A 24,373-nucleotide genomic window follows, 5' to 3' on the forward strand; every position below is an offset into this window, starting at 1 on the left:
CCAGGTTTCCTCCGGATGTGATGTTCGGCATTCAGGCCAAAAGAGTTCAATCTTGGTTTCATCAGACCAGAGAATCTTGTTTGTCATGGTCTGGGAGTCCTTTAGGTGCCTTTTGGCAAACTCCAAGCGGGCTGTCATGTTCCTTTTACTGAGGCGTGGCTTTCATCTGGCCACTACCATAAAGACCTGATTGTTCGAATGCTGCAGAGATGGTTGTCATTCTGGAAGGTTCTCCCATCTCCACAGAGGAACTCTGGAGCCCTGTCAGAGTGACCATCGGGTTCTTGGTCAGTTTTTCTAGAGCTGGCAGCACAGCCAGATTGTTTGTGGTTCCAAACGTCTTCCATTTAAGAATGATGGAGGCCACTATGTTCTTGGGGACCTTCCATGCCGCAGACATTCTTTGGTACCCGTCCCCAGGTCTGTGCTTCAACACAATCCTGTCTCGGAGCTCTATGGCCAATTCCTTTTTGCTCTAACATGTATGGTCAACTGTGGGACCTTATATAGACGGTGTGTGCCTTTCAAAATCATGTCCAATTAATTGAACTTACCACAGGTGGACTCCAATTAATTTGTAGAAACATCTCATGGATGATCAATAGAAACAGGATGCACTGAATACTTACAGTTGAAGTCTGCAGTTTACATACACTTAGGTTGGAGTCATTAAAACTCATTTTACAATCACTCCACAAATTTCTTGTTAACAAACTATAGTTTTGGCAAGTCAGTTAGGACATCTACTTTGACACAATAAATGTTTCCAACAATTGTTTACAGACCGATTATTTCACTTTTAACTCACAATTCCAGTGGGTCAGAAGTTTACATACACTAAGTTGACTGTGCCGTTAAACATCTTGGAAAATTCCAGAGAATGATGTCATGGCTTAGAAGCTTCTGTTAGGCTAATTGACATCATTTGAGTCAATTGGAGGTGTACCTGTGGATGTATTTCAAGGCCTACCTTCAAACTCAGTACCTCTTTGCTTACAATAGTACGCAAGTATAAACACCATGGGACCATGCAACCGTCATACTGCTGTTGGGGAATAATCAGAATTGGTTGGTAACATAGGTAAGATGTTTTATATTCATCATATGTTTGTAAGTTACTTCTCATAAGAATGTATTTTGTTATACTATAGTGGTGACCATTGGCAGTTATCTGTTCTATGTCAAGACTAAGTTGCATGGGCCGCAGAGAGGGGAGAGGTCTAGGTGTCATCATGTGTAAACATATCTTTTGCTCCACTGTGTCTGTGTGCTAGTCACTCCCTACTTTTCCCATCGGGGAGAGGAGGATGTCAGTGTCTGGAATCATTCTATGCTCCCCGTGAGCTTGTCCAGGATTGGTTGTATTTAGAATTGGTTGTATCTAAATGACAATTTCATATATGCCTGTTGATATGGAGGGTTGATTTATGGTTCTGGGTTTGAGTAAGGAGACAAAGCTTAACGATGTATTATGTCTATGCTGTCTGACTATGTGTGTTCTTTGCTATTAAAGGATCTCAGTTGCAATGTAGAAGGGGCTCTCAGAGAATTCATTGATAGACACTGAATTGATCTGAGAGTCACAGGGTTGTGATAGAGCTCATATAATTAAAGATGGACTTTGATAACTAACTCTGACTTGTGTGTGGGTTGCGCTCATGATTTGGTAAATAGAGGAAATTTCCACGACACTGCTCAGGAAGGAGACGCGTTCTGTCTACTAGTATGGAACATATTCTTGTATCGAAAAGTGCAAGAAAATCCCAGAACAGCAGCAAAGGACCTTGTGAAGATGCTGGAGGAAACAGGTACAAAAGTATATATATCCACAGTAAAAAACGAGTCCTATACTGACATGACTTGAAAGGCCGCTCAGCAAGGAAGAAGCCACTGCTCCAAAACCGCCATGAAAAAGCCAGATTATGGCTTGCAACTGCACATGGGGACAAATATCGTACTTTTTGGAGAAATGTCCTCTGGTCTGATGAAACAAAAATACACATTCTTAAAATAAAGTGGTGATCCTAACTGACCTATAACAGGGAATCTTTACTCTGATTAAATGTCAGGAATTGTGAAAAACGGAGTTTAAATGTATTTGGCTAAGGTGTATGTAAACTTCCAACTTCAACTTTATGTAATTTATTTATTATCATTTTTTTTTTACAGTTTTCACTCTGTCATTATGGATTATTGTGTGTAGATTTGATGAGGAAAAGCTATTATGGAGTACATTTTAGAATACATCTGTAACATCTGAATATTGTCCGAGTGCACTGTATGTTGTTTTTCTTCCACCCAAGCCTTAACCAGGGACTCTGATGGCACAGCTGGCGCTGCAGTACAGCGCCCTTAACCACTGCGCCACCCGGGAGGCTATGTCATTCCTTCTTAATGCGATTGAGCCAATCAGTTGTGTTGTGAAAAGGAATGGTTGCGGTATACAGAAGATAGCCCTATTTGGTAAAAGACCAAGTCCATATTATGGCATATTATGCCATATTAAGAGAAACGACAGTCCATCATTACATCATTACTAAGACATGAAGGTCAGTCAATCCGGGACATTTGAAGACCTTTGAAAGTTTCTTTCATGTGCAGTTGCAAAAACCATCAAGCACTGTGATGATACTGGCTCTCACGAGGACTACCACAGAGAAGGAAGACCCAGAGTTACCTCTGCTGCAGAGAATAAGTTCATTAGAGTTACCAGCCACAGAAAATGCAGCTGAAATAAATGTGTCACGGAGTTCAAGTAATAGACACATCTCAATATCAACTGTTCAGAGGAGACTGTGTGAATCAGGCCTTCATGGCCTAATCTACTAAAGGACAAGGATAAGAAGAAGAAACTTGCTTGGGCCAAGAAACACAAGCAATAGCCATTAGACATGTGGAAATCTTTCGTTTGGTCTGATGAGTCCAGATTTAAGATCTTTGGTTCCAACTGCTGTGTCTTTGTGAGATGCAGAGCAGGTGAACGGATTATCTCCACATGTGTGGTTCCTACCGTGAAGCATGGAGGAGGAGGTGTGATGCAGTGGGAGTGCTTTGTTGGTGACACTGTCATGGATTTATTTCGAATTCAAGGCACACGTAACCAGCATGGCTACCACAGCATTCTGCAGTGATATGTGTTACTGTAATTTAATTATGCCAATGTGCTTTCATCAATTGAAAGCCCTTAATCTATTTTATGAGAATTTCTAAGATTTCTTGTTTGCATAAAATAGACTCAGACCAGTCTTTCAATAATAGGTAATATAATTTATTCTCGGAGCGCGCTCCCACTTAATCACGTGCAGCAGTTTAAATACAGATCATGACATCATTTCATTGCTTTAACAGAATCCCCTCCTCTCGACCGGGACAAAGTAAGGTGAAAGTTCATTCTAACTTACTAACACACTCCCAGATAACTTTTGACCCCTCAACATTATCGATCACCACTGAACTGACAGTTTTAATTAACAGAAAAGCTAGGAATGCACTCACTGCCTTATCTAAAAAACCCAGAGCTAAGTTTCTGTAGGGTCAACCATAGGCTAATGACCTTCTGTTTTCACAGTCCACAACCCATTCGTTTTATTCCTAGTTGGAATGGTGTTCATTAACTTTTTATTACTCCTTGTCCGTGTCACACAATCCCTTCTTATGAACTCAAATTGTTAATCACTTATAAAACAGAGTATAAGTTTACTTAGTTACAATTCTATTTAAAATGGGGACATTGTTTATTCATTTATCCATAATAAATCCAACATATGCCATCCCATCTGGTTTGCACTTAGTGAGACTATCATTGACCCAACAGGACAATGACACAACACACCTACAGGCTGTGTGAGGGCTATTTGACCAAGGAGGAGAGTGATGGAGTGCTGCATCAGATGACCTGGCCTTCACAATCCTCCAACCTCAACCCAATTGAAATGGTTTGGGATGAGTTTGACCTCTGAGTGAAGAAAAGCAGCCAACAAGTGCTCAGCATATGTGGTGTCATGAATGGCCTTTTCGGGTCAGGTTACCAAGGACCATAATCCTACAGAGATATATATCTCTCACACCAACCAGCGGGGGAGAGATCGAGAGGTATGGAGGTGGCGGTTTTATGACACCTCCCGCCCATTGTAAATCTTAAAACAGCAGACAAAATCTCTTTTGTTCTCTCAGTATGGAGGGATGGAATGTGTGATGGGCCTATGGAGAATCTACCTCTGAACAGTAACAGGCAATAAATGGACTTTGGGACGATATGTTTCGTCAGGCAAAATGGTAGTAGTGACAATAGATGGAACATGAAAATGAATGTCATTTTTGGTATGTTATTAAAAATTAAACGACGACATTATAAAGAAAATATGGTAACTTGGAGAGTTTTCACACTATGTACTTGTGTGGAAAATGTCCAGAACAAAGAGAATATTTTTGTAAAGATGAAATGTGAAGTTAGTTGTCTAAATTGGATCTGAGTAAAATCCAGCCCTAGCCTCGTAACTAGTTACGCACAGAGAACTTGCCCTAAAAGGCAGAAACGCCCATTTCTGACCCGAGGGTATAAAACATGTGAGTTAAGCATTAACATATCAGACTAAGTGACCATGAGTTGCCACCAAGGCCCAAATTAGTTGTAAACCCAAAACGCAACACGAGGTTGAAGAAGACAAAGGAACCTTTTTACAATCTATGCTACTTGATGAGTAGCTGTGTCTAAGTGGGGGAAGTCAAGCAGGACCACCCTGTTACCACTCTCCAAGAAATCATGTCTACAATGCTTTCATTCCCATGCTGGAACCATCCACACGGCTGATTAGCCCTCCTCCAAAGACCCCTTTTCAGAACAAGGGCGAGGAAATAGACCACTAGGAGAAAGGACACTGACATCGTGAGGACAAACAGAGAATTACACCCGGTAACCAAAGACATACCGTCATCAGAGAAGTCGGAACCCAGTCCACAAAGAGACACCCCATCGGAGACCTTCAACACATAATTACATAATTATCTTCTGACCCATAAGAGTGCTAGTTCGGGGCAAGGTTAGGGTAAAAATAAGCATAGTTGACAAATGTATCCAAGTGTGCTTTTCTCTCATGCATTCCCTCTTTTGAAATCCCCATTTTGTGTGACACGTGTCATATTGGGTTGGCCCGCTAGGGACCTGTTTCATGGTACTAAGTTCTAATCAATAGCTTAGACTGTGTGTATGTGTATCTTATATTATCATTTTAGCTTGTTAGTAAATAAATAATCAACTCAATTGGTGTGGTACGGACGTATTTAGTGAGACTCGGATTTACGCAGATTCCCGAATTATGCGACGTTCAGAATGAGACTGTAGAGGAAATTAATTAATTAGCGACTGTTGTAAAATCGATATTCTTTGAGTTCATTTGGGAAGTAGAAAATCAATAAAGCCAAAACTTTCCCATGGTGCCCCAGGTTAATGAGTTAAAAATTACCTGATTAATTTAATCACGTAATTATAAACCGTTAATCATTCGATGAGCAGCAGTGGGAACTCCTTCAAGACTGTTGGAAAAGCATTCCAGGTTAAGCTGGTTGAGAGAATGCCAAGAGTGTGCAAATCTGTCATCAAGGCAAAAGGTGGCTACTTTGAAGAATCTTAAATCTAATATATATTTTGATTTGTTTAACACTTTTTTTGGTTACCACATGATTCTATATGTGTTATTTCATAGTTTTGATGCCTTCACTATTATTCTATAACGTAGAAAATAGTCAAATAAAGAAAAAACCTTGAATGAGTAAGTGTGTCAAATTTTTGTCTGTCACCACAGACTATATGGGGTGTGAGCATGGTTGGTTTTGGGGAGTATTTATTGGTTAGGTTGGGGGGGTGGATGTGGCTGGTGCTGTGTTCTGGATATAGGTCATCTTGGATCGTTGATCTGTTGTTCCTGTGTGAGGTGTTGGGGCTGTGGTTGAGGGCTATGTCTTTTAGAGTCCTGGCGAAGGTGGGCACTGCTACATTGTATAGGTGTACCTGTTCGTAAAGGCTATTCAAGTCCAGGGTGGAGTGGAGGGCCAGGTAAACATTTGGTTTTGAGTCAGTCACAGGAAACACTTGTATATACCAGCTGTATGGTAGCAGGGTGGAAGTCTTTTCTGTGACGTGGTGAAGTTGGACCCAGGTGCAGAGAAGAAACCAGATGAGGAATCAGTGATTAAGGATAAACATAACACTTTACTGAGAAACGGTAGCCGCAGGATCATGGTACACTTGAAAAATAACAAACACTAAGTCTCACACTCACTCAGGAAACAAATGCATATGGTAAACAATTCAAGCTTCTGCAAAGGACAACAGAAAACACACGTTAATGTCTCTTGGATGGTCTCTGCCACCCTCTGGTGACAGGTGGAACTATGACAGTCACCTCCTTCTAGGAGCGGCTCCAGCCAGGGAGCCAGGGCAATCACCAAGTAGTTGGTGAAGTCCCGAACTAGTCCCGGATCTAGGATGTCTCGGGCTGGCACCCACGCCCGCTCCGCTGGGCTGTAGCCCTCCCAGTCCACCAGGTAGTGCAGAGTGCCACCAACAGACACTAGAGAGTGTAGGCCGGGCAACCATTAAACAAGTCAAGAGGGTGGAGGGGCAGGAGTGGGGGGAGAGAAGCGACTGGTCCTTACCAGTTTGAGATGGGAGACATGGAAGGATGGACAGTCCCTCAGACCTGGGAAGCTGGAGATGGGCAGAGGTTGGAGCAACCCAGCCGGTCGCTGTCGTGAGGTCTTGCTTTGTGCACAGGTGGAGCAAGCCGTAATGAAGGATCTCACATCCTCAATAATGCTGGGCCACCAGAATTTCCACCTCAGGAACTCCATTGTCCGATTAACCCCTGGATGCCCAGTTAATTTGTAAATTGTAGTATCAAATCAAATGTATTTATATAGCCCTTCTTACATCAGCTGATATCTCACAGTGCTGTACAGAAACCCAGCCTAAAACCCCAAACAGCAAGCAATGCAGGTGTAGAAGCACGGGAACGTGCTGTAGTACTCAGGAACGGGCTGATCGCGGAACATAAATTCTGTTAGTGGGACCCCCACCGGGGTCAGGTTCTCGTGTCTGGTTTTGTCGGACCGTGGTCTCAATACTCCATATCATGCGGGCCACAATGTGGGAGCAGGGGGTGATGGGCTCTGAGTCCCTCTCCTCGTTAGAGAAATCGGGTTGGCGGGACAGGGCATCTGCTTTCTGATTATTGGATAGTGTGTGAAGGTGTTCAAGAAGAGAGCGCACCTAGCCTGGCGAGCGTTCAACCTCTTGGCTTGAATGGAGATCAAGTTCTTTTGGTCCTTCCAGATCACGAAGGTATGAGGTCCCCACCAACAAGTGTCTCCACCCCTCAAGGGCCCACTTAACTGCCAAGAGCTCCCGGTTACCTACATCATAGTTGCGTTCCGCTGGCGAGAACCGTTTGGAGAGAAAAGGCACATGGGTGCAGTTTCTTTTCCCCCTTGTTCTGCTGTGAAAGGACCGCCCCTGCTCCGGTGTCCAAGGCGTCTACCTCTACCACGAAGGGACAGGTAGGATCTGGATGGACGAAGATGGGTCCGGAGGTGAAACGTTCATTGAGCACCCTGAATGTCCTGTCAGCCTCAGGGGTCCAGCAAAAATGGTTCTGGTACTTTCAGGTTAGGGACATGAGAGGCACTGCCACCACACGAAAGTTGCATATAAAACAGCTGTAAAAATGGGTAAACCCGAGGAACCGGACTTGTTAGAGTGAGGCTGGATGGGGCCAGTCGGTGACCACCCTCACCTTTACGGGGTCCATTTGGATGCCGGCGGTAGAGATCATTTGGCCCAGGAAAGAAACTTGGGATACATGGAACTCACACTTCTCTATCTTGATGTATAGTTGACTCTGCAGGAGGTGTCTCAGAACTTGGGGATGTGCAGGATGTGTTCCGGAAGGGTCTTGGAGAAGATCAGGATGTCGTCGAGGTAAACAAAGACGAACTGATTCAACATATCCCTAAGCGTGTCAATGACCAATGCTTGGGAGACTGCCAGTGAGTTCGATAATCCGAAGGGCATGACTAAGCACTCCTAGTACCCACTTGGGGTGTTAAAACCTCTTAAGCCCACCCGACACGCATGCGTCCCATCTAGCCATCTGGAAATGCAAATGCGCTACGCTAAATGCTAATAGCACTCGTTAAAACTCAAACGTTGATTAAAACACACATGCAGGGTACTGAATTAAAGCTACACTCGTTGTGAATCCAGCCAACAAGTCAGATTTTTTTCCGGCGAAAGCATGAGAAGCTATTATCTGATAGCATGCAACACCCCGAAATACCTGAAGGGGACATAAACAAAATAATTAGCATAGCCGGCGCTACACAAAACGCAGAAATAAAATATAAAACATTCATTACCTTTGACGATCTTCTTTGTTGGCACTCCTAGATGTCCCATAAACATCACTATTGGGTCTTTTTTTCGATTAAATCGGTCCATATATACCCTAAATATCGATCTATGAAAAGTGTGTGATCCAGGAAAAAACACAGTTTTAAAACGCAACGTCATTTTTTTAAATTAAAAAAGTCGACGATAAACTTTCACAAAACAGTTCGAAATACTTTTGTGCATATGACTTGTGCATATGACTTGCAATATGATTTCATAGGAAGTCAAAAGTCAAAAGTCAAAAATGGCAGAAATTTAAAAAAAACTTCACACACCCTTAAAAAAGTGCTTTCTGGACCGTTTTTCGAAATTCTTTCGAATTTTGTGTCAATTACACACATATAAGAACTGTATCAACATACTTTAGTCATATTTTATTATCATCATAATTTTTATTTAATTTTTTTACTTGTGCATAAGGCATATGTTTTGTCCATTTGCAATATGATTTCATAGGAAGTCAAAAGTCACATTTTTGGGGGCCAAATGCCATAAGAAATTTGACATGCTCAAAAATCCTGCAGAAATGCAAAATTTACTGGCCTGATGAACACAGGATGGCCAGGCAGTGATAGTTGTTCCTTTCCATAGCTCGTTGTGTTGACTTCATCATGTCCATTTGGTGATGTTTTTTCACTGTTGAATCATATTGCAAGAGCACGTGCATTTGCAATATGTTTCAATGGGCATTTACCATCACGAATTTGTCATGCTCAAAAATCATGCAGAATTGCATAATTGACTGACCTGATGAACTCGGGATGGCTGGGCAGTGATTCTGGTTCCCCTCCATCGCTCGTTAGGGTTGATTTCAGAATGTCACTTTGGTGATGGTCCCTCTCCGTTTAAACATATTGCAAATGTACAAAAGTCAACTAGCAAGACAGTGTCCATCAGACAATTAGATGTCATTCTGACACCAAACTGATACCAATTGACACCAAACCCACTTTTTCCAACTCATTTAGAAGCCAACTATCACATATGTCAGAGCAGGCCCATAATTCACAGCGCCTTCAGTTTAAAACATAATAAAAATGTAAAACAGATAGTTACGTTCTAGCTGCGGGTCCAGTTCGGACATTAAGTGTAGGCCTATGTGAGGCGACCCCGAATCCCGAGTTTCGGCTCGTTTCAGAAATGTTGGGGTCCGTCTCTATGGGCCAAGCCGGTTTCAATGCACCTAGTCTTGCATCTCTGAGACTTTTCTAAATGTCGTCATTTTCGTAATGGTCAAAATGAATTGAAGTCATTGCAAATGTACGAAGCTGTTTCTCGGTCCGAGAACCTTCTAGAGCCACGTAACTCACCACACACTATCGACCTGAGGTCTAGAACAGGTTTCTAAAGTTTCAGAACTCTAGGTCTGACGGTTCTCTTTTAGCTCGAACTAAGCTAACTATTGCAGCCACTGTCTGTCTCTACAAACCCCAATACGTCCCTCCTTCCAAGTTGTGTGTGTGTGTGATTTAGTTTTTCTTTGAAATTGTATGGGGAAAATGACTGATTTACAGTTCATGGGGGTTGCCTAATCACACATATGAAGTTTTGGAAAGATCTGACTTTTTTAACCCTTTGAAACAACCCCTGTGACACCAATTATGGCACTTCCGGTTGGCACAGGAAGCTATAAGTAAACACATATCCTGATTGGGGTATGCCTTTACAGAATCCTGAGTTTGAAGTCTTTACGTTAAGAACTGAGTTATTTATGGAGGGTTTAGTGAGTGCTCCGCAGCACACTTTAAAAATATTTGTATGAACACCCTGCAACTGGATCTGTAACTGTTTTTTTTTTAAACTATTTTTGGACATCACCAATTTGACATTGTACGATTTCTCTAAAATGACAATAGATAAATGGCTGGTTCTTTTGTTATTGACACCGGAGGCTCCTTGACTTTGACGTGAAGCTGAAAAATTATTGCTCTATTTTCATTTTGGACATTTAATCCCAGAAAAATGGCCATAATTCAAAAACCGTTGAGGCCTAGACACCATCTTGTTCAGGGCCAACTGCCCATTATGCCAAACCTACGCTCACCAAGTTTCGGCTTCAAAATATTTTCCGTTTTGGAGATAAGGCCACGTCGTGATTCGTGATGTTTTGTACATTTGCAATATGATTGCTTATGCCCTCTTGTGGGATTTACCGGGACTGCGGAAAAATGACCAAAATTGGATTATTTTATAAAACGGAAACCGAATGTCCGAGAGAGTTCGTTTGATGACTTCCCGGTGACTTCCCGGTAGATCCGGCCCTGCCGCACGGACCGACGCCGTCCGCGAATTTTAGAAACGTTTTTGGACGTACATTTGGGACCGTACATTTGCAATATGGACTTTCTCACTAACCATATGGCGAATGTCAAAATGTTCCCTTAAGGTATGTTAACAGAAAATCAATGGTTCTATTCAACAGGATATGGGGTTTATTTCAAAATGTATTATCAGGGTGGAGGAAATCTCATGGGCATTTATAGTTTTATTGGTTAGGGGTAAGTCAAGTCCTGTACGACGCTTTAACCTTATCTTAATCAAATTATCCATAAAGAGACCACTCTGAACAGCTCAGAACACCTTTTACACCAATTACGTACATCTACGTGTGGGTGTAAAAGTTGTATATTATCATTTTTTTCTATTGTTACTTAATCAGATCTCTAGTAACCCATTATATATTTGTGTTCCATCAAATTCCTCCTCAACACCAGTGTTCTATTCATACACCGGTTAAAATATTCACTAGTGTTCTATTTAACAGCATATTTGGAAATAATATTCTTTCATATCTCCATACAGAAACCCTATATAATGTTATAAATCTTTAGTTATTCACATCCACATCGCAGCAACAACCACAGCGCAGCAGTCTGAGAGATATCATGTTCAAGGTGTCCGGGGTCATCAATGAACTTCATTGTTCAGCTCTTACCCATCTCAGCTGTTACCCTCTCAAACTTGTCAATGGCTTCTCCTTTCAGTGCTCACTACCTATAGATTGATGGACGGTGGTGGACAGAACCCCTAGATAACATTATAGATTGAAAAACCCTGCTCACACAGAACTGGTTGGGGTATCCATTCGTTCACACACTCAATAATCCTCTTTCACACACTTATCTTTCACAGTGGAGCTATTCCCCTGACAGCGCTCATTCACCCAGTAATTACTAGCTGAATTGCAATCAGCTTAATACCCAAATTGCAATCAGCTTAATATCCAATTTGCAATCAGCTTAATATCCAAATTGCAATCAGCTTAAAATGTCATATCTCACATTAACAACTTTCACATCCACTTAGTACTATTCCCAACCGCACTTGGTAATCTCCCTTATTACCCATGTGCATGTGTTATTTGTAGTGGCTACAGACCATGTAGAAACTTTTTATGAATGCCTATAGACAGCTGTCAACGGGGCTTTCCATGGTACTGTTAAGCCCTCACTCTAGTCTTCTCATAAGACTAGTGAATAGCCCTAATTTATAAATGACTCGCCTTACTTTAATTCATTTATTTTTTATACAGATTCATTTAAATTAACTTACTGTAATTCAGAAGACATGTCCCTCTTTTGTTCATGGATGACGTGTCTCCTCCTGGGCAGCTCACAGTAAGGGTCTGGGCGGGTCTCAGGCTTTTGTTCAGACGAAATTTCCCTCCCTTCATAAAATGCCCCACCGATTTTCCCTCACAGACCCCGACTGGAAAGCTACGCAGGCAGAATCAATAATCTTGTTTGTAATGCCAAATTGTCGTGGAAATTCTACACATGGGACACTCAGTCAATATTAAGTGAATCATTGTTTGTCAACGCGCTGGAGAGGTTCTAACCCACTCAATGCACCATGTACCATGTTGATCAGGAGCTCCCCTGGGGCAGTCCCGTTAGTTCCCTTATATACTGGTTACAGACACGTTACATATATTTATTTTATTTTATTATTTTCAAAAGAAAGGAGGGTTGGTTCCGGCATGTGTCTGGCACCATCTCCTTTCTTAACTTAAAAGAACATTCTAGGCTTTCTGCCAGATGGTCCTAAGGAGGTGGTCATGACGGCCTCCCCCTCATATCTTTACCAGGCACAGGCAGGAACCAATGATTGGTGTCATAAACAAAGACAAGATTAACATTTCATCAAAGTAAAATATCCTTCACACACTGTGGAGTAAGCTATAGGCCTAAAATACAATTATTGTAGGCCTTTTATAAACATAATTCATGCAATTCTACTACACTTTATATGCATGGAGACATTAGAAACAGCTTTAATACCCCCTGAAAATTACAGGGTAGCCTACTCTGCTGACACTGCTTACCTTGTGTGATCCATAATACAATATGACATCCACCTAACGTGGAGGAAATTGTCCAAAAGACAAAAAGTGGTACTGACCTAATGATAGACAGTGAATATGCACACTCACCAGGGATATGGCAAATGTTCTCCACTGGTGCCAATAAGATGTTTGCTCAATTAAGTTGAGCATTTTGAGTCTTTTCATTGTCATCTCTTTACAGCAGTAAATAAATCAGGATTGTATTTAGTATTGAGATGCCTGGCTGGGTCTCTTTTCACATAGTTGCAACTCAATCTATTTGGTATTTGCTGCACACACTGCCCTAATTGCAGGCCTTTCTGACTGTAGGCTACATATATATTTTTTTAAGCCAATGATCTTGTGGCCAAATGATGCTTTCTGGTGTATCAGCCCATTATGAATTGTATGTATGTATAGACTGGAGGAAGCTAAGTGGGCTATATAATTTGCCAAATCAATTTACTTTGGGTAAAGCTTAGCTTCCCCTAGCCTTATGGATATGTAACAGTTTAGTGTGACCCCCTTTTAACTCCATCCACCACAGGATTTAATGTTTTCCAGCAAACAACCAACACAGAAGACCAGGACAGGTAAATATGCTCAACGTTTTATTTTAAATTCATTGGTTAAAATGGATCAGACCCCCCATTGCCACACCTCCCGCAGACTCCAAGATTTCCCAGGCTTTTTGACAATAAAGCCTCCACCCAGGTAGATGTTACCCTTACCCTGACTCCCTCAGGTAAATATCAGGAATGCAGAAGTGACACTGCAACAAACCACACTGAATGATTCTGATATGGCACTGCAACAAGACATGTACATGAAGCTTTTTCAAGCAGAAATTACAACACAAACTCAAAAAAGTTCTGGGACACTGTAAAGTCCATGGAGAATAAGAGCACCTCCTCCCAGCTGCCCACTGCACTGAGGTATGGAAACTCTGCCACCACCGATAAATCCACTATAATTGAGAATTTCAATAAGCATTTTTCTACGGCTGGCCATGCTTTCCACCTGGCTACACCTACCCCGGTCAACAGCACTGCACCCCCCACAGCAACTCGCCCAAGCCATCCCCATTTCTCCTTCTCCCAAATCCAGTCAGGTGATGTTCTGAAAGAGCTGCAAAATCTGGACCCCTACAAATCAGCAGGGCTAGACAATCTTGACCCTTTCTTTCTAAAATTATCTGCCAAAATTATTGCAACCTCTATTACTAGCCTGTTCAACCTCTCTTTCATGTCGTCTGAGATTCCCAAAGATTGGAATGCAGCTGCGGCCATCCCCCTCTTCAAAGGGGGGGACACTCTTGACCCAAATTGCTACAGACCTATATCTATCCTACCCTGCCTTTCTAAGGTCTTCGAAAGCCAAGTTAACAAAGAGATTTACCGACCATTTCGAATCCCATCGTACCTTCTCCGCTATGCAATTTGGTTTCAGAGCTGGTCACGGGTGCACCTTAGCCATGCTAAAAGGTCCTAAACGATATCTTAACCGCCATCGATAAGAAACAATCCTGCGCAGCCGTATTCATTGACCTGGCCAAGGCTTTCGACTCTGTCTATCACCACATCCTCATTAGCAGACTCAACAGCCTCGGTTTCTCAAATGATTGCCTCGCCTGGTTCACCAACTACTTTTCCGTTAGAGTTCAGTGTGTCAAATTGGAGGGCCTGTTGTCTGGGCCTCTGGCAGCCTCTATGGGGTGCCACAGGGTTCAAACCTTGGGCCAACTCAAGGCCATGAAGGCCATAAAATCCTGATACACAGTATCCAGACGTCTCTTAAAAAATCAGATGGATCAACACCCTCCGTATCTTACTGTAGTCTCTCCAACACTTCTATATCAACTACTGGAGGCAGGAGTAGCCATGGTGGATTTACAGGAATCAGCACCGAACACCACAAAACACAGGGCTTTTAAAGGAAATTACAGCCACGCCCCAGCTACCTGTCTGATTAGCTATCTTACTGCAGGTGTGTCTGATCACACAAGCCCTACCTCCCACTTATCCACCTTGTGACAGACACACCGCCTATGCCTTTTAATGTGGCATAAACACAACCAGTCATAATGTTTTCATCTGATTGTCAAACGCTCCAGTAGGCTACCAGCGCACATTAGTCCAATCACAAAATAATTTCACTGTTGTCCACACAGGCCTTGGTCTCAGCCACTCATCTTCGCCTTGTCGGTGAGCGTCTCGCAGCTCATATCTGCCTTGACAAAATTGTTATTGTGCAATTTGGAGCAAATACCGACCAGTTTCCAGTCAACACAATTTGCGCACGGACCCCGGTAGCGGGATGAAATTCGACAACTACATAAATAGTCATATTAAACATTCATGAAAATGCAAGTGTCTCACATGTTTCGAAAGCCTAGAATCTTGCTAATCCAACTACGTTGTCAGATTTAAAAAGGGATTTACTGCGAAAGATTATGATGCGATTATCTGAGGATAGAGCCCCAGAAAAAACAACTATTTCAACCAGCACAGGCGTAACAAAATCACAAACTGCAATAACATAAATAGTTTACCTTTGACAATCTTCCTCTGTTTGCAATCCCATTGCTCATTGTTACACAATGAATGGTCTTTTGTTTGATAAAATCCATTTTTATAGCCTAACACGAAACATTTTGTGAACCGCTTGTGTCGTGAATTCAGTCTCATTGGACTGGTAAGTTCTTCTCATGCTAATGCCGTTGTTTGAAATTAATAATATAAAATATTATTTGTGAAATGGAATAGCCTATTTGAGGCTGTTGAGGGGAGGGCAAGCCCATAACAATGGCCAAAGTGAAATGGAGACAGTAGATACAGCTGGTCTGTTGTAATATAATAAAGCCAGTAGATCTAGCTGGTCTGTCATAATATAATAGAGACAGTAGCTCTAGCTGAAATGTCATAATATAAATGAGCAGGCCTATAATAATATATTCAACCCTATGTTCCCTGTACTCTATATATATATATATATATATATAATCTGTTTATTATACCTGTTGATACAGGGCTCATATGTGAAACTATTCTAACTGAACATTTTCTTTCACAGTTTTTTCATTGTATTATCTAAACCAGATCTATTGTGTTATATTCTCCTACATACAATTCACATTTACACAAACTTCAGAGTGTTTTCTTTCAAATGGTACCAAGATATATGCATATCCTTGGTTCTGTGCCTGAGCTACAGGCTGTTAGATTTGGGTGGAAATATTAAAAAGTAGGGGGTAGCTCTAAGAGGTTTTTAAACCACCCGGTTTCCAGTCAACACAATTTGGAGCTTAAACCACCCGGTTTCCAGTCAACACAATTTGGAGCTTAAACCACCCGGTTTCCAGTCAACACAATTTGGAGCTTAAACCACCTGGTTTCCAGTCAACACAATTTGGAGCTTAAACCACCCCGTTTACAGTCAACACAATGTGGAGCTAAACCACCCGGTTCACAGTCAACACAATTTGGAGCTTAAACCACCCGGTTTCCAGTCAACACAATTTGGAGCTTAAACCACCTGGTTTCCAGTCAACACAATTTGGAGCTTAAACCACCCGGTTTACAGTCAACACAATTTGGAGCTTAAACCACCCGGTTTCCAGTCAACACAATTTGGAGCTTAAACCACCCGGTCCCCAGTCAACACAATCTGGAGCTTAAACCACCTGGTTTCCAGTCAACACAATCTGGAGCAAATACCGACCAGTTTCCAGTCAACACAATCTGGAGCTTAAACCACCCGGTTTCCAGTCATCACAATTTGGAGCTTAAACCACCCGGTTTCCAGTCAACACAATTTGGAGCTTAAACCACCCGGTTTCCAGTCAACACAATTTGGAGCTTAAACCACCCGGTTTCCAGTCAACACAATTTGGAGCTTAAACCACCCCGTTTACAGTCAACACAATGTGGAGCTAAACCACCCGGTTCACAGTCAACACAATTTGGAGCTTAAACCACCCGGTTTCCAGTCAACACAATTTGGAGCTTAAACCACCTGGTTTCCAGTCAACACAATTTGGAGCTTAAACCACCCGGTTTACAGTCAACACAATTTGGAGCTTAAACCACCCGGTTTCCAGTCAACACAATTTGGAGCTTAAACCACCCGGTCTCCAGTCAACACAATCTGGAGCTTAAACCACCTGGTTTCCAGTCAACACAATCTGGAGCTTAAACCACCCGGTTTCCAGTCATCACAATTTGGAGCTTAAACCACCTGGTTTCCAGTCAACACAATTTGGAGCTTAAACCACCCGGTTTCCAGTCAACACAATTTGGAGCAAATACCGACCAGTTTCCAGTCAACACAATTTGGAGCTTAAACCACCCGTTTTCCAGTCAATTTTCTTTCTTTTTTGTCCGTGCGTCTGACATGTAGTAATGTTAAGTAATGGTGTAATAACATATCGTTTTGGGGGCATGTTGTATTAATTTTGATAGTCTCACGTTTTATCGGTATGGGCTTAACCCCACTATTTATTTTTCTCTCTGTCCTCAGGGAGAGGAGAGGGCTGCTTGCAGATATTGTGTGGATCACTAAGCTTTAAGACAGCACCTCTGAAGCCTCCCATTTCTCTTTATGGTTCGAAAGTGCTTAGTGTGATGTAAAAGCCTGACATGATGTTCTGTGCTCAGCTATTGTTACTGCTATTGCTATTGTTACTGAGGCTGCTGCTCATGTTGAGACTTTTTTTTTTTATCTAACTAGGCAAGTCAGTAAACAACATATTCTTATTTACAATGGCGGCCTACCCTGGCCAAACCTGAACGACGCTGGGCCAATTGTGCGCCGCCCTATCGGACTCCCAATCCCGGCCAGATGTGATACAGCCTGGATTCAAACCAGGGACTGTAGTGACGCGTCTTGCCCTGAGATGCAGTGCCTTAGACCGCTGTGCCACTCGGGAGCCTATTGAGATAAATCTGCAATGACACCCTATTCTCCATAAACTGTGCTGCTTTTTTTTGCACTATTTGGGGAATAGGAGGTATAATTTGATACACAGCCTTGGTAATAAACATACCATGTGAAACTAAACTGCAAATACATTTGTTTAATTCCTCCCGGAATGAGCTACTCAGTTTTCTTTAACTATTCACATGATGCTACAGACCGATTCTACCAGTAGGTGGCATTATTGGCTACACTGTTCTTCAGTCAAGCCCAGCAACCCTTCCAGAAACCTTTGGCGTACATGTGTGTGTGCGCATGTGTGTGTTTGCAGTGCACTGTGTGTGGATGAGGATCACAGAGCTCATGTAGTATGCCGACGCAAGCATGTGACAAGCAAGGGAGTGATTTTTTAAATAGTGTGCGCATGCTTGCACGTCTGTGTGTGACCGGTGTCCCCCCCAGCCCCCTCTCTGGGTAACCTTTAGGGTGTGTGCCTGTCAGTGGGCCGCACTGAGACATGTGGTGCGCCCCTGCCCTTTTCCCAAGGTTCTCAGGGAGACGTGATGTGACATTGGGGGTGAGGTGGAGGAGGAGGAAGGGGTGTAGGGGTGGAGCTAGGGAGGTAAGTAGTCTCTATCAGGTTCCTATGTAATGGGATTACTGAGAAACTGCCAGATACAGAGAATAGTCCACACAGACCGCCGAGCCTACAGCTCGAGCAACGCATGTGTACATATGACAGTACAGACACTGTGCACAAAATCACATATTGTAGATAGTCTACACAGTCACAGAGCCATATAAAGATTGTAACTCTACTGTACATTACACAGTATATTAATCCTTATCCGTACTGCATCCAACAACAGCACAGACTTCTGCCCTCTTTAAAAAAAAAAGTGCTGCGTGTGTAGAACCTAAAAGGGTTCTTCGGCTGTCCCCAAAGGAGTAACCTTTGCCGAACCCTTTTGGGTTTCAGGTAGAACCTTTTCCACAGAGGCTTTGGCATGGAACTCAAAAGGGTTCTACCTGGAACCCAAGAAGGGTTATCCTGTGGGCCAGCCGAAGAACCCTAAGAGTGTGGATACACGTGAATACTAAGCCAATATTCACTCACATGCTTTGATACTGTACGTTGATACAGAATGTTTCTCCCTGAATAACAGTTGGACACAGTCCAACAGACCCTCTTACCCCTTTCTGCAGCAACAACCCACAGCTCAAAATGTTGAGTTCCCACCTACAGAAATGGGTAGAGAGAGGGAGAAGGAGGAGGAGGGGGAAGGGAGCGGGAGAGAGCGAGAGAGAGGGAGATTTGGTGAAGCAATCTGAGAGTGGGAGAAAAAGAGAAAGTGTGTGTGTGTGTGTGAGAAAGAGAGATAGAGGGAGAGAGAAAGAAAGAGAGAATGGGAGAGTGAGACGTACCTAGAGCTCGTCAGGTAAGGAGAAAATAGCATAGCTGAATTGCTTGTATTGCTACTGGGGTGACAATGCTCCATTTGGATGTCAGATCACATTGCTAAAAGGGGAGAGGGAGACAGTCTCACTAGATGGTTCCAAGGCTGACCAGAGGTGACGGTGCAGCACTGAGCTAGAAAAAAGGAAAGGGGATACTTTTGGGAATGAGGGTGGGATGGAAAAAGTGGGGAAAGAGGTGATAGAAGAGAGAACGGGAACAGACAGAGGAGAGGGGAAATGGACAGACCAAATGTCTTGTTTCTTTTCGTTCCCACTCTCTCACTCACGTTCTCTTTATCCCTCTTTTACAAACACACCTTTGCTTTTTTTCAGTTGAAGAAAGGTAACCCCAGCCTAACTCCACTGTACAGTACTGTACTCTGACACCCAGGTCTAGCTCTGCTCCATACTGAACCCCCCACTCCAACCTCTGCCTCCGTGTCCAAGTCCCAGACCCCGATCATGTGATTTAGACCTGCTATGTTTTACGAGGCTGCAGTGCAGCAGCAGGAGCCTCTGAAGGCTGGGCTGCATTCAATAGCAGCAGGAAACAAAATGTTGCGCAGAGGGGAGTGGAGATGGAGGGGTGCACTACAGAGGTAAAAAGACGACCATTTCAGATGCACCTTAGATTAGAAGGACTGATTTTCCACTCTGTGACCGTGTGATTCTTCATGCCCCTTATAAGATAAGTGAGCGTTCGTCTAAGCATGCCATTGGGAGTGTATCTTCTCCCTCTCTCTCTACAATACATCTGCGGAATCTGAAACACTGTACTCCTCTCCTCCTCTCTTCCTCTCACCCCCAAATGAGCTGACCTCCGCTAAACACTCAGTTCTGGCGAGCAGTAACTCCTCTACCCTCCCTCGCTTTCTCTCTGTACAGCTGTAATATTTGCCTGTAGACATAGACATATCCTGTTGCTTCCCAGCCCCCTATACACACACATGGCTACATCTGTGTCATTCCTGACAGATGTTGGCCCATTAAAAGAGTGAAGCCCAGTCCAGAGTAGCGATCGCTCAGATCGCTGTCATTCCCCCCTTCTTTGTTCCCTCAAATCAGAAACAGCTGCAGTCGTCCACAGTTGTAAGTCACTCATTCAGTGGAAATGTAAAAGCCATTTACCCAACCCCTCATTGCTACCCCACCTCTTTCCACCAGGAGGTAGGGTGTGTGTGTGTGTCTGTGTGCGTGTGCGTGTGCATGTGCATGTGTGTGTGTGTGTGTGTGTGTGTGTGTGTGTGTGCATTGTTTTGTTTTGTTTTGTTGACTAAACTGAGGAGAAACAGAGGAGAGGTGCCTTGCTACATGACATTTATTTTGTCGTACCTATTCCACCGTTCTATCCTGCATGCAATGATGGGGGGGGGCAGTGTTAATGGTTTGCAGTAACTTCTTTGTTGTTGTAATATTCCAAATGGACAATTTCACCAATTAAGGATTCCAGCTCTATGAAAGGGCCTCCAGAGAGGAAGAGGCGAAGTGAGATGGTTTGTTCCCACCACAATCTGTCCAAGTTAAGCAGATCATTAGTTATTAAGCAAGTCAGGAGTTTTTGTATGGGAGGCAATGAGAGTGTTGAATTTAGTCCAGATAAGAACGTATAGCTATTTTGATACTTGAGGGTTATTTGATGTAATAGAAGTTTCGTTCGAGGCGGTTAATGCATAATCATGAGCCAAGCATCGCATCTCACTCTCCATTGGACACAGGCAGTTGTCATCAACATCAACACCAATCCAAAGAGAGGAATAACGAATCCCATTGTCAGGGCGGAGACACAAGCATCTCGTCAGTATATCCAGTATCTTTTCCTCCTCATACGTTTGTTGAATTACACACCATTCTCTTAGCACAAGGTTTCATGTCTATTAGCATCAACATGCAAGTAAACCATTTAGGCTGAAGTATGTACAGTTGAAGTCGGAAGTTTACATACACTTAGGTTGAGGTCATTAAAAGTCATTTTTCAAACACTCCACAAATTTCTTGTTAACACACTATAGTTTTGGCAAGTCGGTTAGGATATCTACTTTGTGCATGACACAAAGTCATTTTTCCAACAATTGTTTACAGACAGATTATTTCACTTATAATTTATTGTACCATAATTCCAGTGGGTCAGAAGTTTACATACACTAAGTTGACTGTGCCTTTAAACAGCTTGGAAAATTCCAGAAAGCGATGTCATGGCTTTAGAAGCTTCTGATAGGCTTATTGACATAATTTGAGTCAATTGGAGGTGTACCTGTGGACGTATTTCAAGGCCTACCTTCAAACTCAGTGCCTCTTTGCTTGACATCATGGGAAAATCAAACTAAATCAGCCAAGACCTCAGGAAATAAATTGTAGACTGCCACAAGTCTGGTTCATCCTTGGGAGCAATTTCCAAACTTCTGAAGGTACCACGTTCATCTGTACAAACAATAGTACATAAGTATAAACACCATGGGACCACGCAGCCGTCATACTGCTCAGGAAGGAGACACGTACTGTCTACTAGAGATTAACATACTTTGGTGCGAAAAGTGCAAATCAATCCCAGAACAACAGTAATGGACCTTGTGAAGATTCTGGAGGAAACGGGTACAAAAATATCTATATCTGTCATGACTTCCGCCGAAGTTGGTGCCTCTCCTTGTTCGGGCGGCGTTCGGCGCTCGTCGTCACTGGCTTTCTAGCTTCCACCAATCCATGTTTCTGTTTTCCATTTGTTATGTCTTGAGTGTACACACCTGGTTCCCATTGAATTATTATTATTTCCCTATTTAACCCTCTGGCTCCCATTATGTTTTGTGCGTGATTGTTCCTGGTTTGTGTTAGTCTTTTGTGTTAGGGTTTGTGATCCCTGCGTGGATTACATTTTTCCTGATTATTTTCCTCAGTAAAGTTCGTCATTTTACTCAGTTCTGTGTCCTGTGCCTGACTCCGTTCTCACCTCTGCACAACTAACACCTGACAATATCCACAGTAAAACGAGTCCCTATATCGACATAACCTGAAAGGCCGCTCAGCAAGGAAGAAGCCATTGCTCCAAAACCGCCATAAAAAAAGACAGACTACGGTTTGCAACTGCGGATGAGTACAAAGGCCGTACTTTTTGTAGAAATGTCCTCTGGTCTGATGAAACAAAAATAGAACTGTTTGTCCATAATGACCATCGTAAGGTTTGGAGGAAAAAGGGGGAGGCTTGCAAGCCGAAGAACACCATCTCAATCGTGAAGCACAGGGGTGGCAGCTTCATGCTTTGCTGCAGGAGGGACTGGTGCACATCCCAAAATAGATGGCATCATGAGGTAGGTAGGAAAATTATGTGGATATATTGAAGCAACATCTCAAGACATCTGTTAAAGCTTGGTCACAAATGGGTCTTCCAAATGGACAATGACCCCAAGCATACTTCCAAAGTTGTGGCAAAATGGCTTAAGGACATCAAAGTCAAGGTATTGGAGTGGCCATCACAAAGCCCTGACCTTAATCCTACAGAAGATTTGTGGGCAGAACTAAAAAAGCGTGTGCGAGCAAGGAGACCTACAAACCTGACTCAGTTACACCAGCTCTGTCAGGAGGACTGGGCCAAAATTCACCCAAGCTTGTGGAAGGCAACGTGAAACGTTTGACCCAAGTTAAACAATTTAAAGGCAATGCTACCAAATACTAATTGAGTGTATGTAAACTTCAGAACCACTGGGAATGTGATGAAAGAAATAAAAGCTGAAATAAATCTCACTCTACTATTATTCTGACATTTCACATTCTTAAAATAAAGTGGTGATCCTAACTGAACTGGATTAAATGTCAGGAATTGTTCAACTGAGTTTAAATGTATTTGGCTAAGGTGTATGTAAACTTCTGACTTCAACTGTACATCAGTGTACTTAGTACACTGTGCGACAGTTATGCAGAGGTCGTCTGGTATATAACATTGTCACGCTGGTATAAAAGATTTGGAGACAGGCGCAGGAATACACAATAGGTTTTTTAATAGACCCAAAACAAACACGTATATAAAAACACTGGGCTGTACCCAAACAAAAGATTGATGGTAAACCTCGTTGACTGACACGGGACGATACCCGTAATACACAATATATAAAGCACGCAGCATAACAGCTGCACTAACACATAGGTACCCACACCACCAACGGACATGGGAACAATACCCAACGAAGACAGAGGGAACAGAGGGCACATATGGAACATACTAATCAGGGGAAATGGGAACCAGGTGTGTGTGATCAGACAAGACAGTCCGGAGTTGATGATAATGAATCCCGTCCAGTGAAGCCTAGAAAGACGGCGACGTAGACCTCCGGAACTGGTGAACAGATTGAGCAGCAGTACTGGGGGGATCCATGACAAACATTTTACACATACGGTCATGTTGACTCTGAAAGAATCACATCAAAAACAACCTCTGTGAAACAACTGGCTTGTCCAACATCTACTCTTAATACCAGGTAGAAAAAAAACTACAGGGAAAGAACAACACTTACAAAGTGACTCCTTCACTATGTTGAAATAGCTCTGGGGAAATCGAGGGTTGGCGAGTGCCACAATTTATACATTTCGGTGTGGTGTTCATTTTCTTTGTCTCCTCCTCTTCCTCCCTTCCTTCCTCTGTTATCTCAAAGTGGAGATCACTCATTTCCTGCAGACCCAATGTTGATTTCATACTGGAGCTCAGGGCTTATACTTGGAGTCTGCGAGACTGGGAAAGAGGTGTGTGTCTGTCTGTCTATCTGTCTGTGTGAGTGCGTGTGCAGGCATCTGTGCGTTCCAATGTCTTGCACAGGTTCCCCTTGGCACCACTTTAAGGTGTAACAGAAGTAACATAAGATAAGATGGTGCATAGCTAAGTCATGCTATTTTCAATGTTTAAAAAAAGTTTCACCAAAATGTGCCCTCCCAAAAATAGGAACCTGTTAAAATGTTCAGATTTATAGTCAGATTTGTATGTGTGTAAGTCACAATACTTCCTGAGTATTTCTGAGGAAGATCAAAGGCAATGACTCAAAAAGGTAATTTCACTGCTGTGTGGAAACGGTGATGGTGTCAATAATACCCACAAGCTGGTTGGCTGAGTATGACTCACTGATAGGAGAGCTACGCCTGCTAATTCACGCGGGTTTCTTCCTTTCTTCAGCAGCTGCAGCCTCCAAGTTTCATTTCTCCCTTTTCTGAAACCACACATATATCTGTTATAACAACACGTTCCCCTTATCATG

The sequence above is a fragment of the Oncorhynchus nerka genome, linkage group LG16 (genome assembly GCF_034236695.1).
Source record: "Oncorhynchus nerka isolate Pitt River linkage group LG16, Oner_Uvic_2.0, whole genome shotgun sequence".
Taxonomy (NCBI): domain Eukaryota; kingdom Metazoa; phylum Chordata; class Actinopteri; order Salmoniformes; family Salmonidae; genus Oncorhynchus; species Oncorhynchus nerka.